The sequence below is a fragment of the Paramormyrops kingsleyae genome, chromosome 5 (genome assembly GCF_048594095.1).
Source record: "Paramormyrops kingsleyae isolate MSU_618 chromosome 5, PKINGS_0.4, whole genome shotgun sequence".
In the NCBI taxonomy this organism is placed as follows: Eukaryota; Metazoa; Chordata; class Actinopteri; order Osteoglossiformes; family Mormyridae; genus Paramormyrops; species Paramormyrops kingsleyae.
Window position 1 is genome coordinate 34,937,052 of NC_132801.1, and position 18,787 is coordinate 34,955,838.

Here is an 18,787-nt window from a genome sequence, read left to right on the forward strand (position 1 = left end):
TCTGAAAGAATTATCCAGTGTAAAAGCTGACATGCTGTTTAACATAATGCATTAACAAAAAAATTCATAAACAACAAAAAAAACATGAACAAGTGATGTACAAACATGGCAATTAGCAAATTTTAGCACCACTGCCAAGTGGACAGCTCCCATTGCAGAGGGGAGGAGGGGTGAGGGAAATCGCTGTTTCCATGGCAACATTCCCACATGGAAAAAAAAATCATTAAGTTGGAAAGATATTTCATTCAGCTCAGTGAGCTGCAAAAGAGATTCGGAGACTTGGGGGAATGTGTGCTGTGGGGAGAGAGTGGAGACGTGGTAAACTGAGAAAGACAGGTGACAAATTTTGAAGCTCACTGAAAAACACTTGATCATATTGATCGCCAGATGAATGTTAAAATGTATACGCTGCAGCCTCCCGATTGCGCGCCTGCTATCTTGAAAGCAGCCCACTAGATCAGAGACGGTAGATTGGAGCGGAAAGTCACCATCGCTGAAAGCCGGAAGCAGTGTAAACTGACTTCAATGAACTGGAATGGGATGTCTGCCACAAAACACCAGATGGGAGCATTCTTGCTGCTCTACATCCGAAGTTAAGTAATTGGAAATGATAACATGCTTTAATAATGCTGAATGCTGTTGGAATCGTACAATGCAGAGTAATCTTAGAGTGACTGCGGGAGGAGTGTGCCCCGCGCTGGCCCAGCACTGCATCCAGTGTTCCCCTGCTCCCCCCTCCCCCATGCTGGACTGAAAACAGGCATTGGGACTACAACAATAATATCCAGTATTTTTCTATAATCATTTGTTCATAAGAATGAATTAATTTACCCTTCCGGACCGCACTCCCTCCTGAGACTTTGAAGTTCATTAGCAGATGACACAAAATATTTATATTATAAATGATTAATGATATTTGTTAAGAACGAGTTTAACAGTTTGACAGCTACCATGTAATAGATTAATCCCTCTGGTATGTCTTATTTTTGTAATCAGTACAAGAGAGTGTTTAAATTGTGTCCGCTGTATTTAATCATGACTCCAGCGAGAACTATAAACTGAATCAGATTTTGAAAGTATCGATACAAGATATTTTTTATGCAAAGGAACATGAACTGTAATTAGCTAAATTGTTGCAGTTATATAACAATTTAATGCATGCTGGAGTCCTTATGGTATATTGCACACCTAATATCCTTCCATAAAATATTGTTTAGAATCTCACCCATGTTTTGCAATTTAAGATCACTCAACAGGTTTTTCTCATAATGCATGTACTGTATCTCTTCATAAATTTGTGTGTTTCTATACATGTTATGCAAATGTTATTTATGTGTTATTATTTTGTATATTTCGTCCAATTCAACAGGCTTATTATTTTCTAGGCATTATTGTCTGAATCAGTGTATGTTAGAAATGAAAAGGCTGAGGGTCCAAAAATACTTTTATCTTATAGTATACCCCAGCCATAGGTATCAATTAGCCGTTGCTCTGGCTTAAATGTGTGGCACAAGGCTTCGGTCATTTTTGTGTCATTCTTCCAGCGGGTGTTTCAGACATGGCTTGTTACCCTCCTTATATGGAAGGTGCGGGGTTTGGTTTTATGCAGTTTAAAAACCACAAGAATATGTCTGCATTTAGGATAATTCAGTTCAGCTAAAATTAAATGACATGCATGTATGTATATAGTGCCCTTCAGAGGTGTAAAGAGTACCTGAAAACCATACTTGAGTAAGAGTACAGATACCTTACTGTATAAATTACTCCATTACAAGTTACAAGTCACCAATTCCAATAAGACTTGAGTAAAAGTCGTAAAGTATCCAATTTTAAAAGAACTTAAGTATTTTACTCGTACTGAATGTAGGCTCAAAGAACACCAAGAAATGTGGAAAACAAGGAACTATTTATTTATGAGGCTTTATTTCCTAATATAGACATTAAATTGAACACCTCAATGTTTCAAAATGGCAGAAGAAGAAAATAGAACAAAAAGTCAGTCTCAGTCAAACTCAAATGTTCAAAAAAAAGGTAAAACAATAAAAAAACTAATAAAAAAACAAATTCAGAGCTGACTTTAATGGTGTCTTAAGGGCAATTCTTAAGGGTATTTCAAGCAAAAATGGAGCACTCCTAGTAATAAAATAATGACTTGAATTACACCATGATAATTATCAATATCGTTTGATATGATCATGATAAAAATATTTTTGCTATATCGCACAGCCTTAATGGATGCTACCACAGTGGCTTTGCTAACTAGCTAATAACTAGTAACCCATAGGAAGCAAGCTGAACAGTCGTTTGAGCAGACAGTAATATCTGATGACGCACAAAGTCTTTAAGTGTCAAGTCTTGTTAACTACATGGAAGCTATATTATCAGCAAGAAGGTCTTTACCTAGTTACCATAGTTTTGGTAGTGAGTCGGCTAGATAGTCAGCTAACTGATGGAAACGTTTAACCAGCAGCAAAACAACCACAAACAACCATGCGGGTCCCACAGTAAAATCTTTGTGCAGTAATTGACAGTCAATAGTGTGTCTAGCAGAAACATTAACAAACAAAATAATAAATAATAGATAGCACTGTTATTACACTGGGATACTAAAGATTTTTAACTTAATGACATAACAGGTACTACAACGATTCCGTTCTGCGAGTTCGCTTTGGCTTCCGCTTTAAGACGTGTTGGACAAGGGCGTGGCTTTCGCGGTACGAATGGGCCGGGTTGGATGTGGGCGGGGTTGGATGTCCAACCCCGCCCTCCTGCAGGCTGCAGCCAGACATACTTGAAGAAATTAGCCGTGGTAGATAAAGATCCTGACTTGTCGCACGCAATCACAATGTAGCGAGTAACGGTAAGCGTCCGTTCAAATGTAGTGGAGAAAAGAGTACATATATTCAGTCACAAATGTAGTGGAGTAGAGAGTAAAAGTTGCTTATATTTTTGATACTCAGTACAAGTACAAAGTAGCCAAAAAAATACTTAAGTACAGTAACGAAGTCCATTTACTCAAGTACTTTACACCACTGGTGCCCTTCTCATCAAGCTATCCCAGAATGCAATATCAAAAACTGCACCTCGTAAATGACTATGCTGTAGTCAAAATTTGTGTGAGAAAAAGCCAATGACAGACAGAATGCAGGTAAGATTTCAGAAACAAAAAAGTAAAAGGGGGTGGTCCACGGTGAACTGAGTCTCACAGGTCAGGCATGTTAAACTTCAATGTAAACTATGTTATTTGGGTGCCGTCGCACATTTGGGAGTGGATTATTGGTTTCATCAGTGTTTTTCCTTTATTCTGACAGCCAGTGATGCTCAGCAGGTCGGTTTGTTAAGGTTATGGCCACTAAAAGGTGCTAAATTGCATTATGCTGCATTTGTAAGGTATAAGCAAGTGGAAATCCGGTGGATTTATTTATGGATTTATTTATTGGATATCACAATTTGTTTGTTATAACCTGAACATGAAAAAATTCCGAGGAAGTCCCACAAAAAGGGACATCTTACATGTACAAGCAAATGAACTACATTTGATGTATATGATCATTACCGTTTCCGAAATTCATTTCTTGGCTTTCTCTCTCCCTAGCGATTCTTTTGAGACTATGCTGACATCACGTGGTCGTAAAGAACATTACACCTTAATATTATCGATTCCATTCACATTTACTCATTAACCACTCGTTCAATCAGAGTTCAATCCGTAGCCTGTCCCCGGAAGCACGGAGCTTAACACTAGAGACACGTACAGTACAGTTCGCTCTGTAGCGTGTCGATGAAGCTCTGTTTCATTCGCACAATTTTATTTTCCTCAAGCTATTTGAATTCTTTCCATGTTCACTAAGAATTATTCATTTTAAATGCAGAAAATGTCTATACGCCTTTGTCGAGAAATATGCTTTAAAAATCACCCATCAGGTCTGGGTAAAGTGTGTGACATACACTCACCTAAAGGATTATTAGGAACACCTGTTCAATTTCTCATTAATGCAATTATCTAATCAACCAATCACATGGCAGTTGCTTCAATGCATTTAGGGGTGTGGTCCTTTTCAAGACAATCTCCTGAATGTCAGAATGGGAAAGAAAGGTGATTTAAGCAATTTTGAGCGTGGCATGGTTGTTGGTGCCAGACGGGCCGGTCTGAGTATTTCACAATCTGCTCAGTTACTGGGATTTTCACACACAACCATTTCTAGGGTTTACAAAGAATGGTGTGCAAAGGGAAAAACATCCAGTATGCGGCAGTCCTGTGGGCGAAAATGCCTTGTTGATGCTAGAGGTCAGAGGAGAATGGGCCGACTGATTCAAGCTGATAGAAGAGCAACTTTGACTGAAATAACCACTCGTTACAACCGAGGTATGCAGCAAAGCATTTGCGAAGCCACAACACGCACAACCTTGAGGCGGATGGGCTACAACAGCAGAAGACCCCACCGGGTACCACTCATCTCCACTACAAATAGGAAAAAGAGGCTACAATTTGCACGAGCTCACCAAAATTGGACAGTTGAAGACTGGAAAAATATTGCCTGGTCTGATGAGTCTCGATTTCTGTTGAGACATTCAAATGGTAGAGTCAGAATTTGGCGTAAACAGAATGAGAACATGGATCCATCATGCCTTGTTACCACTGTGCAGGCTGGTGGTGGTGGTGTAATGCTGTGGGGGATGTTTTCTTGGCACACTTTAGGCCCCTTAGTGCCAATTGGGCATTGTTTAAATGCCACGGCCTACCTGAGCATTGTTTCTGACCATGTCCATCCCTTTATGACCACCATGTACCCATCCTCTGATGGCTACTTCCAGCAGGATAATGCACCATGTCACAAAGCTCGAATCATTTCAAATTGGTTTCTTGAACATGACAATGAGTTCACTGTACTAAAATGGCCCCCACAGTCACCAGATCTCAACCCAATAGATCATCTTTGGGATGTGGTGGAACGGGAGCTTCGTGCTCTGGATGTGCATCCCACAAATCTCCATCAACTGCAAGATGCTATCCTATCAATATGGGCCAACATTTCTAAAGAATGCTTTCAGCACCTTGTTAAATCAATGCCACGTAGAATTAAGGCAGTTCTGAAGGTGAAAGGGGGTCAAACACCGTATTAGTATGGTGTTCCTAATAATCCTTTAGGTGAGTGTATATACGGAGGCTAGTCATTGGTACTGGGACACTATATAACAGGGCTGTGCAGAGACGTTTAAAGGGGCGGGTGCTCAAAGTTAAAAAAGATAGAACAGGCTGAATAACAACAACTCACATTCATGACGAATCTAATATGGAATTATGTGGATATCCATATTAGATCATTTTTAGTGAAATAAAATCCCTCCAGAAAAGAAGGGAAAAGTCCTGTAACTTACTTAAAAACAAAACATGTTCCCTAAAACGGTGGGCAGAGCTACAGACCCCCTTGTAACAACCTTACCCAGTTAGCTAGCAGTTAATGACCACCACAACTTGTGCAGTTCATAAAAGGACAGGTAATGTTTGTCGCGCTGTTGCACAAACAGCACGCTCATTTATTTAAATTCATTTGTTGTTATAGACTATAGTGTGCGCTGTACACCCTATTTACTGTTTTGTTGCAGTCTGCACCTTCCAATTAATTTGCCTGCTTCTCCGCCAGCTCCGCACCACCCAGCCTGCAGAAAATGCGCGTGCACTTTGCGAGCTCGTACCCGGCTCGTAACGAGCGGGCTCTGCCCTCAAGGGCGAGCATTGGTTAATGGCAGTCATGTGACTGATGCAAGCCAGATCCTTTTATTTAGCAAAATTGAGATTAATAGTTACATTTTATTGTTGAGGGGCAAAGACAGGGCTCCATACGCACATACATATTTAAAAAAAAAAAAAAAAAAAACAACAACAACAACAACAAAGAAAAAAACCCAAGAAAAGGGCACTTGAGGCATCCTGGAGGAACGGGACGGGTGCTCAAGCACCCTCCCCCCCCCTTCTGCACGTGCCTGCTACATAACATTATTCAACTGTGCACTGGGCCGCTTGCACATCAAGTTGGCCCAATTTTACCACCTGCATGTTTTCCTGAAGCTGCACTGTTCATTGAATCCAGGATTTTACCCTGAAAGAAAACAGGTACCTAAAAAACAAAGCATTTCAAACTACATCAAATGCAGCTTTGATTCAATTCAATTTCGACCATGTTCAGCATATAAGTGAATGACTGATGAAAATCAAATACAAAATGTAATATTTGCTCTTTTATACAACTTCCCTGTTTCAGGACTTAATTTAAAAATATGAAACACATTTTGGCAGACAGGAGTAGGAAAAAGAAATCGGATATGCAGCCCCCACCCTCAAAGGTGGCCCAGAAAGCTAGATGCTTCCTGATGAAAAAAAAAATGAGGTACTGAGGTATCATTTTATTCTCACTAAAACAAGAATTATGTAATAATATTGGTCTGTGTATGTGGGGATTTGAAATGTGTTTGTGTAATGTGTGTGACTTTGTTTTACAACTCTTTGAAAGCATTTGAGTTTTCAGCGTATTGTATTGCAGCAATCACAGTGCTCTGGAGATATTCTGATGTAAACCTTTGGTTTTACCTGTCTCCTAAAATACTTTTCTTCTTGCAATCTATAGCAGTACCTTCTAATTCTTTACCTACACCGCTTAGCCTCAAAGTCATTTCCAGGATGACAACTTCCTTGTTGGCTCCTTACAGTATCAGTGTGACTATGGAATTATATTAATGATCTAATTGACCTGGTGATAATGTCCTCTTCATACAATTCTGTCTTGCAGGCAGACCAAAAAATCAGAGTATTTTTTTCATATATACACTATGACTTCACAACCCTTCCAAGCTATTCATCATCGTGTTGACACCCTGGAGGCATAAAATGTGGTATCAAATTATATCATGATATTTTTTAATGTTAGTCGATGTTGATAATTATCACAATACAGTTCAATTCATTATTTGTTTACTTCAAGGCTTCATTTTTGCTTACAGGTCCCTTTAAAATGCCCTTAAATCTATAGATTCAGAAAGATGAGAGAAATTGAATGGACTGCAAACTGAAATAGAATTTTAATATCACTGCTGTCTGATGAAAACCATGTGAGCCCACTTTTAGATAATTGTTACTTTTTGCTATAGATGGAATACACCCATTCTCATTTGTCTACTGATAACATTTGACATCTAATTGACCAATGAAAAGTTGTTATATGAAGTCATCCATTTAATTGAGAATCTCAATTGGATACAATCAAAAACTGTGTATCTCTCACCACACTGGCAGAGCATCAACTATGGCAGCAATATTTTGCATAAAATATGAATTGTGTTTTTCTTTTTTTCATTTATCATAAATCGTTTTCTGTACCCGCTTCCTGTCATGTGGTGTAACGCAGTTTTGTAATTTATTGATGAAGCTTTTAGGGAGAAAAAAGGAGCACTTGGTTTGATCCAACGGATCTCCACACTAATGCAAACATGGCAGAATCATTGTCTTGTAAGAATGAGATCGCATAAGTATTGAGGAGATAAGACCGCATAAGGGTATGAATCCAGATCACGATTCAGAAAGGATTAACTGTGCAGCCCAACTCCGAGAGCTGTCACTTGAAACATGCAGAAGAAAGTTAGCGCTGTAGTTTGCTTGTACTAGTTAACATTTACATTCATGATAGCCGTTTGTATGGATTACGTTATATCGCTAATTTTAATAATTTGACATTGGTAGCTAGGTAAAATAGTAAGACAAAGCTCTGATTATGTATGTCCAAATATTTAAACTAGCCGTCGATAACCTACAGAGCTCTTAGAATATAGTGAACAGCGTGAGGAACCAACTTTGTGCCTGTAGAACACATGATAAAATCACGTAAGGCCAAGTTTGCTGACAGCAATCCACTTAAATCCACTGAAAACCTTAAACCGTTCACTAACCTCTGTGTAAAAATGATTTCTATTTGTGGTGTTAAGGGTGTATCAGTGCGTTTTTTTGTTTGTTTGTTTATCTCTTAAAATAGTTATAGAGCAAATGCGTTTTTCACAATCTTGAAAGATTTCTGGGGATACGTTGTTTTTATTAGATAGCGATGATATATAAATCATACACACACAAAAAAAAGAAAAACAGGCAGGGCGCCCACAGTACGGTGTCTTGCTGTAGGTGTTTTTCTCTGCTGCTTGTTCTATGAATCAGGTTAGACGTTTCTGGTAGAACCATCCCGAAAGTGAAAAATAAAATGCTGTGTCTCGTTTTTTTAGCAATATGGGACTTGATTTGTCCGTATTTCTTCAGATTAAATGTGGAAATCCTAATTGCTGACAGCGCTGTTGGGTGGGATTCATATCGGAGGTTGGCGTGGTTTAACCCGAAAGCGTGCGGTTTGTTATTTTTTTGATTTACATTCACCATGTGTGTTTAGCATGTTGCACCAGGATATGGAGTCCATATGTGGCCATAAATGCAACCAAAAGTATCACGTAAGATCACGTCTTACTTGTATGAATCATGCATATAAGTGCGCATTCCTACCGGATACTCGTTTCAACCGAGTATTCGGTTCATCGATAGTTAATATAACAGTTTGACTGAACCTTAAAATTTGGAGGAAAAATTACAATCTTAATATGGGAGAGTTGGCAGCCGTGTGCTAGTGTTTGTAAATATAAGCGCTTGCATTCTGTATGTTCTACTGGATGGCAATGCTTCAGATGGTGAAATGAGTTCGCAGCATTTCCAGTTTTAGTTGGCACAAGTTTTCGGCAGAGATTACACAGCACGTACCAGTCTTGTGTATCGGACTTTAAACTGCAAAAAAATGCACCACCACCGCCAATATTTTTTTCCTTGTTTATACATAAAACATAATATATCCTTTATGTAGCTAGATCGGATTTGTCTATCTTGACGGTTCACATTCATAACCACAATTAAGTGACCTGTATCTGACCGTAATGTGAACGCATCGGTCCTCCGAAACGTCACGCATGCGCACATTGATGCGTTTTTACTCGAGTAAAAAGTTGTTCGTAAAATTGGCACGTTGTGCGGATTCGAGTCTTTTGCCTTCTTAAACTTTGACTTCAGGCTCTTTATTTTCCTTTGGCATTGTAGCCACGTTCGTTTATGTCCGCGCTGTGCCATTTCTTTGACAATTATTTCAATTACTATTCTATTACGATAGGTTCCTTTCAGTTTAACTTGAACAGATTCATTTCCCCAAATATCAATTAAATCCCCAACTTCTCCATCCTTCCACTGACTGTTATCGCAGCTCTCCCCCATTTTTACCTTCCCGCGCTGCAGGTGCAGGCTGATCATGTTGGCGCATGCGTATAAGCAAAAAGCCACATGAATCGGATACATATGAGATTTAGTACCACGCATGAAAGTGACACAAATCTGATTTGAAAAGATCAGATTTGCGTGTCCACACAGCCCTAAAAAGATCATATCTGTGTCACATTAAGGCAAAAAATCCGATTTGAGTCACTTCAGCATGGCAGTGTGAACGTAGCCTATGTTACCAGAACAGAACAGTGGCAGGCTTAACTCAGTCAAACTTGCTGTATGTTAGTTGTGTCTAGGTTGTTTGTTCTTAAAAGGCTACTATTTGATTGGTTGGAACTATGTCAGTTTCTCTGATGTGATAGCTTGATGTGTGCTCAAGAAGTTGATCATCTTCTTATTGCTTAAATTTTATATGATGACACGTTTATATATCATTTATATTGCCCTGACCTATCCACTCAGTAAATTTTGCTACCTGGGTAATCTTTCTAGGTGTCAATTGAGTTGGCGTCCATGTAGTGTCCCATTATGGATTGAACTGTATTTCGCTGCCACAGTTCCATAGCCCACAATAGACCAGTGACTGAGAAACACAATTCTAGACCCCTGAAGTTAATGGACCAGTTGAATCCTCTACAAATAAGCTACATAGTATCCACATACAACACACTACAGGGCTCTTTCAATTTTCATTTTTTTTTAAATACCACTGGCATATACGAAGGTCTGAAGGGGCCTTGGACAGTTTTTTATATTTAACTTTAAGTTACCATGCTGTCAAGATCAAATGTCTAGGCTGGCTTATCCTTTGCTATCACTATGTGATGTTGCTTCAATTTTTAGTGCAATTTGTCTCACAGTTTGATCATGTCCAGATCTTCTCCCTTACAACATGTCTGCAAAGGTTGAAACAGATCTGTCAAATAGTTATTATGCTAATAAGATAAAAGTACTGAAACTACCCTTTCTTTTTGCTATCACTGTGTGGTGCTCGTTCAGTTTTTGGGCAGTCTGTCTTAAAATATGACCTGATCATTTTCAATTTGTCATTCCTACAATGTGGCTGCAAAGTTTGAAAAAGATAACTGCAATTCTTTTAGAGTTACTGTGTTCACAAGGCCAAAAGTCTTTTACATCTGCTGTTTTCTTCCTTTGTGAAACAGCACGGTGTGGCGACTTCACATTATAGTTATTGAGCATAATTCACCATACTATCAAGTCTATGTTGTTCATGAAGGCTTGATACCTAATCTGTAATTGATTATCTGTACCTTAACCCGGGTTGTGATTGACCCATTAGAATCGGTGCTCATCTTCACGTGATGGGATGTTCCGGGTAAGATACTTCCTTTTCTCTTTTTGCTTTAGGCGCGTTTTCTGCTGCGAGTTAATAAAAGAGAGTGACGTGCGTCACAGTTTGTGAGAAATTGTCCGAGTTTTTATTTCCAATTTCTACAACGGCGACCTAATTTTTGTCTGAAAATGAAAACAGGTATAGATCTTCATGTATATAATGGGTGCCGCTTTACAATAAGACTACCCACATAAAGGGTTTATGAATGGTTTATAATCTGGTTATTAATTAGGTTATAACACTTTGTAAATAACTTTTTATAACTTGTTTAAAATAGACAATTTTAAACAAGTTATAACAGTTTTTATTAATGAGTTACTACCATTTACAATTGGCAAAAGGGGGCCTTAATTTAAAGAGCTACCATGTAATGTGTTTGTGAAGCAGTAATAAGATCCATCAAATATGTTTTGACTTATCACATTCACAAGGTCAAATGTCTTTTGCTTTCACCCTTACCTTGCTGCCACTAAGCGGTGTTGCTTCAGTTTTGGGGTGATCTGAGTAAAAATGGAATTAATTCCACTTTGGCACCCATATAATGCTGCTGCGAAGTTTTACGAAGATGCTTGAAAAACTTTCTGAACTTTAACAATATCAATGCCTTTTTTTGCTATCACTATGGGACGTTGCATCAATTTTGAGGCGATCTGTCTCAAAATTGAATCATTTTTAATTCCTCACCCATACAATGTCTTAACAAAGGTGGAAAAAGATCTGTCAAATGGTTTTTGAGTTATTGGCTTGCATACCAAAGTGTCTGGGGCATTAGTGGTGGACTGGTGCTAAAACCATATGTAGGCCTCTTCCTGGATGTAGGGAATACAATGAATTATTAGGCTACTGGTGATTCTTATTATTCTTTTGTCATATGTAATATGGCCATTGCTGCGTTTTTACATGTTCTGTAAAATGCTTTTTCACATGGACGTTAACATGATTTAAACAATTTTATCCATCAATCAATCCATGCATTCATCCATCCATCCATCCATCCAGTTTTCTCCCACTTACCTTGGTCAGCGTTGTGGAGGGGGCCTTCAAATAATTTTAATAAAATGTTTCATTTAGATTTTGCTACAATGTTTGGTTGATTTTGGCCCAGTAGCTAAGAGGTATAAATCTGGAAACTACTCGTCAAAATCATGGCTTCTCATGCATAACAACATCCAGTGCATCAGTTCTCAATACTGTGTTAGCTAGCCTGGGGCTTCATTTGATCTAAGATCATTTCTGAATTCAGAGAAAATGAATGTACACACAATGTGCGTATGATGTCTCCCAGATGTGCAATCTATAAATCGCAAATGATCATTAAATTGTGCGCAGCTGAATGGTTTTAGAGCTCCACCTTTGAAACACCTACTTAGTAATATCATTAGCATATAAATTAGCTTGAATTAAAGTCCAAATCGTCTACTTGATAATGGCAAGCTGCAAAAAGTACAATGTTAGCGAGACGGAAATCAAGGTCCCGTTGGCAGAGGTGCAGATACATGCAGGAATGCTGTTTGGGAGACTTTCCAGAGGTGTTACTTCTAAAGATGTCAATATCAGAAATTCGTTAGTCGGTACCAATACCAGCAAAATTTCACGATTTTCAGTATCCAATTCAGCACCACAATAAAAAACAAAACCATATATTCCATGTACTTCAGCATACACCCCTTTATCAAAAACATTTGAACATTGTGAAACAACAACAGTACCACGTTACCTTCAAGTATTTATACCAAACAATGCAAAATGAAAAAAACAAATAATAACTAAAATGAAACAACTATTGGTATTATAAAAAATAACACACAAGGACAATGTTGGCATTGACAGTTATTATTAATATTATGTGGAATCAGGCAGCAGATGACATGTCGGCTCTTGTACCCCAACGTACCCCAAGTAAAAGTGTGTACGCCAAGTCCGGACCTAACATACTTTTCTACATCAAAGACTATTTTTATAAATCTGAACTTTGGCAAGGATTTAACCATACACACAATCTAAGATCAGGAACGTATTATGAATGAGGCCCATGGCTTACAACATCGAAAAACATGCAAATGCGGGCGCCTTAAAAAGTATTTTTAGTTTTCTTCGCTACACAGTCCCAGCTAGATAAGGGTGTCATGGAAAGGGCAGTCAGTCAGACAAGCTTATAATTATACCGGTGAAGCCGATAAATGCACCATATAAATAAATAATTCATAGACTGGATACATGAGATTGAAAAAGCAACATTTCAACCGTTCACTTTATCAGACAATCAAAATGGGAATAAGACATCATTTTTGAGCGAATATATGTATTTGTGCGTCTTTGTATGTTTATATACATATAAAAGTGGCTATACAAACTAGAGCATATAACTTGCATCATCAGTGACGCCTCAAATGGTCAAAATGCTTAATTATCATGAATTACAATTCTCTGTACATTAGTCCTAATGTAGGCAGCAGGGAGTGGGAGGAGTTTTCTGCAGAAAAGCTCGATCTCTCACCCACGTGCATTTTGTGATTTTTCTTAATTATTGAAGATATGAGTTAGCAGCTACTCTCTCCCTAAAGATATGCCGAAAAGCAGCCCTGCTTCCCGACTGATGTGGGCTGAAAGAATTTTCCCAGCTGTGCTGAAGAGAAAACACATCATGTTAGTCAAGTCTATGGTTTTGTCCTACTTGGTAAAAGCTGAATCCCTTCTCCCCCCTCATACATCCTCTCTTTTTAGTCCCTCCCAAGGGCAGGCTTCATGGTTCTGCCTCAAACCTGCCCCGTCAGCACGTAATTCAATCTATAACCTAGCCTGAATGAGTAATGTAAGTGCACTGTTGTACGAGAATTTGCATGACTGCCTTGTGGATATATGCTATTTGAAACATTTTCTCATTTCAATTGTTGCAGTGAATTGAAAAAAAAAAAACCATGAGATCTTTACAAAAAAATGTATGAGTAGTAAAATGCATTATTTTGTCTGATGACTAAATCCAATCATACTGCACCCTCCACACTACAAAATCCCTATGAGGGCTTCTTTCTCCTTGTAATTTTATAGACAGCTAGGATATTTAAACATAAATGCTGAAATTGAATGTACGAGCATTATCATGCCATGAAAAAAGTAACAAGTATGATCAAAGTAACAAGTTCAAAGTATCAAGTAAGATCATATACTCTTAGATTACCATTTAATATACATTTATGCTTTTTTTCCTCAGGAAATCTGTATAAAATTAAGAACTGAATATGTTTGAGGATCTAGACTGACTTTGAATTGGATAAACAGCATGTGAGATTGATGGGGAGATGAAAGAATATCTTACTTGTGAGGAATTAAATTATGTATTTCCATTGCAGTCTGGTTTGCACTGCCTTTGTTTGTGGTTTTAGTTCATATTCTTCTGTTGTCCCACTTACTATAGTATCATCATCTAGCCAGACGTGCAAAAGGCTGTGATGATTCTTTTAACGCATTTGTTTTACTGCCTGGGCTGGGCAGCTGTTTTGTAATGGGCCCTGTTGGGGGGGGGGGGGGGGCACTCATGTGTCTTTTTGACTATGGTAAGGGGTTTCTGTACTTTTATTTTGTACCTTTGTAAACTTGGTGTGTTGAGTTAGCATTTAATCAGTAATGAGTATTATTTAGTGTGATTACTGAGATACCGCTGGAAGACTATCATGGAGTAAAATGCTTCGACAGCATGGTGTGAAGAAGCCTTAACAACAATGAGATTACGATTCATTTGGCTAAATCACTTTTAACTGGATGACCACTTCAGTGTGTTATTGAATATTGATAATCCATGAAGCCAATGTTTAATCATCCCAAGACCTCAACCTAATCACCTGCATTGATTATTCCTCCTTGTTACTGTCATTGCAATTTATCAGAGGTAGGAGTTGTAAGTGGGATTGCCATTGAACTTTATGAAGAGCTAATATTCCTCAATAGTTTGCTCAATAGAAAAGTATGACTGTGTTCCAAGGTATCCCAGGAATTACTACGCATTTTTATTCTCTTGATAATTTCCATTGTGTATATTCAATAATAATGTGCAAGTCAGAGCTCCACTGAGTCATTCACATTCCTCTTTGTCTCTGATGCCTTTTTCATGACGAATACATGGTACTAGTGATACTGCTGACGATGTTCTTGAATACTTGATGGTGCCCAGAGAGTCTCTGAAGTCCTTTCCTTTACTTTTCTGCACCTGTCTTATGATGAACAGCTTGAGCCGATCAGTCTTATTTATCACAGCTCATTGCTCCTAGTGTCAGTAAAATTTCCCTGAACCTTTTGGAGTTTTAACCCCTGGGTAACGCAGTACTTCACCAGATTCCTCAGAGAGTATATGTGGTAATTGCAAGAAACATTTCAATTAATCAAACTCATTACGAAGCGGGCGCAGGGAATGGCATGAAAATGGCGAGGCGGTGATGCTGTTATATTGGTTTGTGTCGTCAGTGTGGCCAGTGACTGTTGCCCTTCACTTTTAGAAGAAAAACTGTAACTCTTTTTTTAAGCAAGGATAATATGGAAAGAACAATATTCCATTATGTGCTTCGTTTGGTAGTTAATGAATCACAGTTGATGATGGTGTCTACAGAAGTAGCCCTTCTGTCTGGCTGATGTTCTCTCAGCACATAGACATGGGGCCGCATTCGCACCTGTGACCCTAGACTTATGCCCGCTGAGTCACCACTTCACCTTTTCCGAGGACAAAAAGCCGGAAAAATGATACTTGCCCAGTCAGAACAAATGAGCATTCTTATAAGTTTTGACACTGCAATAGGAGAACATAAGCCAGATGTATCTGTATCTTCATATGATGTTCTCAAGCATATTATCATGTATTGCTTTTAAGATCCCTGAGGTTACATGTGGGCCGTTATGCAGATCCAGGTCCATGGAACCTGGTCATGGTCTAACCTGCACCTTGCTGACTTCTTCCTCACTAATATTTCTATAGACCTGCTTCTGTGGTGAGAAATTCCTTAAAGATTTAATTTGTTGTTTTTAATGCCACATTCGTTTTTTACTAGCATGAGCAAGCTTGTGAGTACTTACAGGACCAGAGCAGTGACTGACATGATGTATTATGAAATTTATTTGCTTTGGCACGAGTCACATTCATGCAGCTAGTTCTTTCACAGCAAAAATGAGACTAAAACAAGCTGATTTTCATTTCTGGAATAGTCCGTCGTGTCATAAATTGAATTAATCGTTATCAATCGTTAGTAACACTGTAGCTTGCATTTATTTTAAATTTTTGCCAAGCGTGACTTTAAGGTCAGAAAGCACATAAAGGGCAGATACAGTGTGTTGAAACAGTATGTCCTCAGTTGGACTTTTTTATCATTCATGAGCTTTGGGACCCATGGTTTGTTGTCTATATTGCTTTCCTTCGGTTCTGTGCTTCAGGCCGTGACTTATGAAAGGCATGACTGCCCTCCTCTCTCGCTGGAAGGTCAGTCACTCTCCTGTCTATTCCTCTGGCTCTACCCTCTACTACCCTCTACATTTCCTTTGCTACACAAAGACTTTTTTGTTTAAGGGCTTTCATTGATGCCTCTATTTATTTTTTGTTGAGGGAGTTTTATTACTTCTTAGCATTGTTAACACTACTCTCACGTCTGCCCTTCATCTCTTATTCCTAGAACCGCCACCCCTCTCTTGATCATGGGCAAGAATAACCATGTTTTCAGCTTATTTTGGTTTTTCTACCACAGGGTAATATATTTTAAGTGATACAAGTATAACAAATAAAAATAAAACACTGAGAAAATATGTGAAAAATTTTGAGGGTTTCCTTTGATTTTTAGTCTTTAAAAAAGTGGATTTTCAATGTTTCTTTGTTCCTGCAGTCCTCTGTATTGCCTGTAGGTGGCAGCAAATCTGGGTAGGTAAAATTTTTTGTGAGACCCAGATAAGTGACAGGAGGGGAGTCATGTGGCTGAAGATTACCGCAGCTGAGCTGCAGTGATGCTCTTCAGCCACTGTGGGGGGTGAAGTGCAGCGCTTTGATGCTCAGTGACTTGAGACTGTACCTGATAGCTACAGGAAAGCCTGAAACAACTCAGTGCTCAGTGTGTCTCTGTCTTCCCCAGCAGTATATGGATACGCCAGAACCTCCATATCTTTCTGTGTCACTTCCTCAGAATCCCATTTCCAGACAGACGACACCAGAGTGCAGCCTGCGCAGTGTCTACAGCACCCATTAACAGTTTGCTGAAGTCTCTTCTCTCTCAAGTGCATATTATATTTAGAGCAATAACAACATTTAAATAGGGCTGTACAGGCTTCTAAGGTAGGAAATGAGCGCTGAATGATAAATTTTTATAAATGTGTCCATCGTTTACTTTGGCACAGTTTTTTTTTACTCCAGTTTGAATATTTTTATAATTCAGCAAATACTGCTATGATTTGCACACCTAATATTCACCTGTAGATGCAAAAGAAGCCACAGTCAAAGGAAACAGCAGAAACAATGTAAAAAGTCAATATATGTACATTTGCATTTAGCTATTTAGTTGACACTTTTGTCCAAAGCGACATGCAGATGTGGCAGATCTGTGATACCTGACAAGCAAACAGTTGTCATGGAACCAACTGGGTAGAAGTGCAACTAGGCTTCACTTCCAAGGAGTGACCAGTACCAAGTGCTAGCTAGAATTGGAGCAAGAGTTACAATTCATTACAAAACCTTGCAAAAACCAGACAGTAGAGCTATTCAGCTCAAAGACACTATGAGGACTAGGTTTTTATGAACTGAGCACAAAAATAAAAGAGCATCCAGTATTGACAATAGACCATAAACAAGAGATGGTAGATGTGGATAGAGCAGGTCAGTGGTTGGATGAGCTGTTCCTGGAAAAGATGGGTCTTCAAGTGATTCTTGAAGGTTGAGAGTGCTCAGATGTGAATGGGTAGCCTGGTCCACCATCGAGGAACCGCACACAAGAGATGTGTGAAGTCACGCTTATTTTCATGTTGTGGAGGGTCTTCAGGTGGAGTTGGCTTGATGACCAAAGCCAAGTCAGTGGATGTGGTTGCCAGTACGGAGTCAATGAAGAGAGACGGGGGGGTGGGGGGGGGGCAGCATGAGAGCCAATCAGGAATTTAATATTATGCATTCTGTACAGTATGTAATATCAATCAACTATGTTTATATTCTTAAAGTCAAAACTAAAAAATTTCCCTCATGGTCTTTGAGATATTAGAACGAGGTGTGTGTGTGTGTGTGTGTGTGTGTGTGCGGGGGGGGGGGGGGGTGGGGGGTGGGGGGGGTTGGTGGTATGTTATTTCATAAGCACAGATCTGTGAGCTTTTACATAATGCTTTTACATAATGCAGTGGATGGTCCAAACCCATTATCAGATAAATCAGGCAGCCAGGGGGGGGGGCGGGGGGGGTCAAATTGCAGTGCCCCCGAAAAGCGTATTGGTTTCTACTGTGAGTAGTTTGTGTAAGTAGTAAATAAGAATTGTTATTCAGTATAATCAAGAAAGAACTTTTTTTTAATTCCTTTTTCTCTCACTTCAGCATTGGAGTGCAGCATTTTGTCTATCTACATTTTATTCACTACTGGACTTGACTATTCTAATGGTTCCCACAGAGACAGACGAATTGTCTGTCTCTCCCGTGCTTCTTTTTTTTGAGTCTTCTCTCCCTTAATAGACGGTTTATCTTTCCCCATGAGTCTGACTGTGTCCATCTCACCCCACCTTCTTTGAGGTTCTCCTGACTTGGTTTCTCCATGCGCTTCATGTTTATTACCAGAGTGGTGTCGGTCACATCCAGCGACGTCTCACGCACACGCATGTCTGACAGCGGCCGGGATGCTGGGATAGGATCCGAGGCTTGGCGCTCAGCTGCAAGTCGTCGTCAGGTCGCGGGCGGGCTAGGTATGACGGAGACCGGAGTATTCTGGAGGAAAGAACTTAACAAAAATGGAAAACAGAGAGTACCTCCTCCCTTTCTCTGTTCTCTTTTTCTCTCTCACCCTCTTTTATGTCTATCAGGTCTCCAGACAGCAAGCCCATGGTGTGAGGAATAAGCAAGGATTTGGGTTTTCAGCAGTCTTACAGCTATGCTGCGGATTTCAAGACTCAGGACCTTTGTCATGTACAATGTCAGGTCATGAA

The 18,787-nt window shown here is 39.2% G+C and overlaps 1 long non-coding RNA gene across 1 annotated transcript; it reads left to right on the forward strand.

Moving 5' to 3' along the window:
- Window positions 1-3,043: 3,043 nt before the first annotated feature.
- On the forward strand, window positions 3,044-18,787 carry LOC140591001 (uncharacterized). The gene is made up of 3 exons (XR_011991887.1): window positions 3,044-3,148; window positions 18,423-18,547; window positions 18,665-18,787. It is a non-coding gene; the product is annotated as an uncharacterized lncRNA (long non-coding RNA).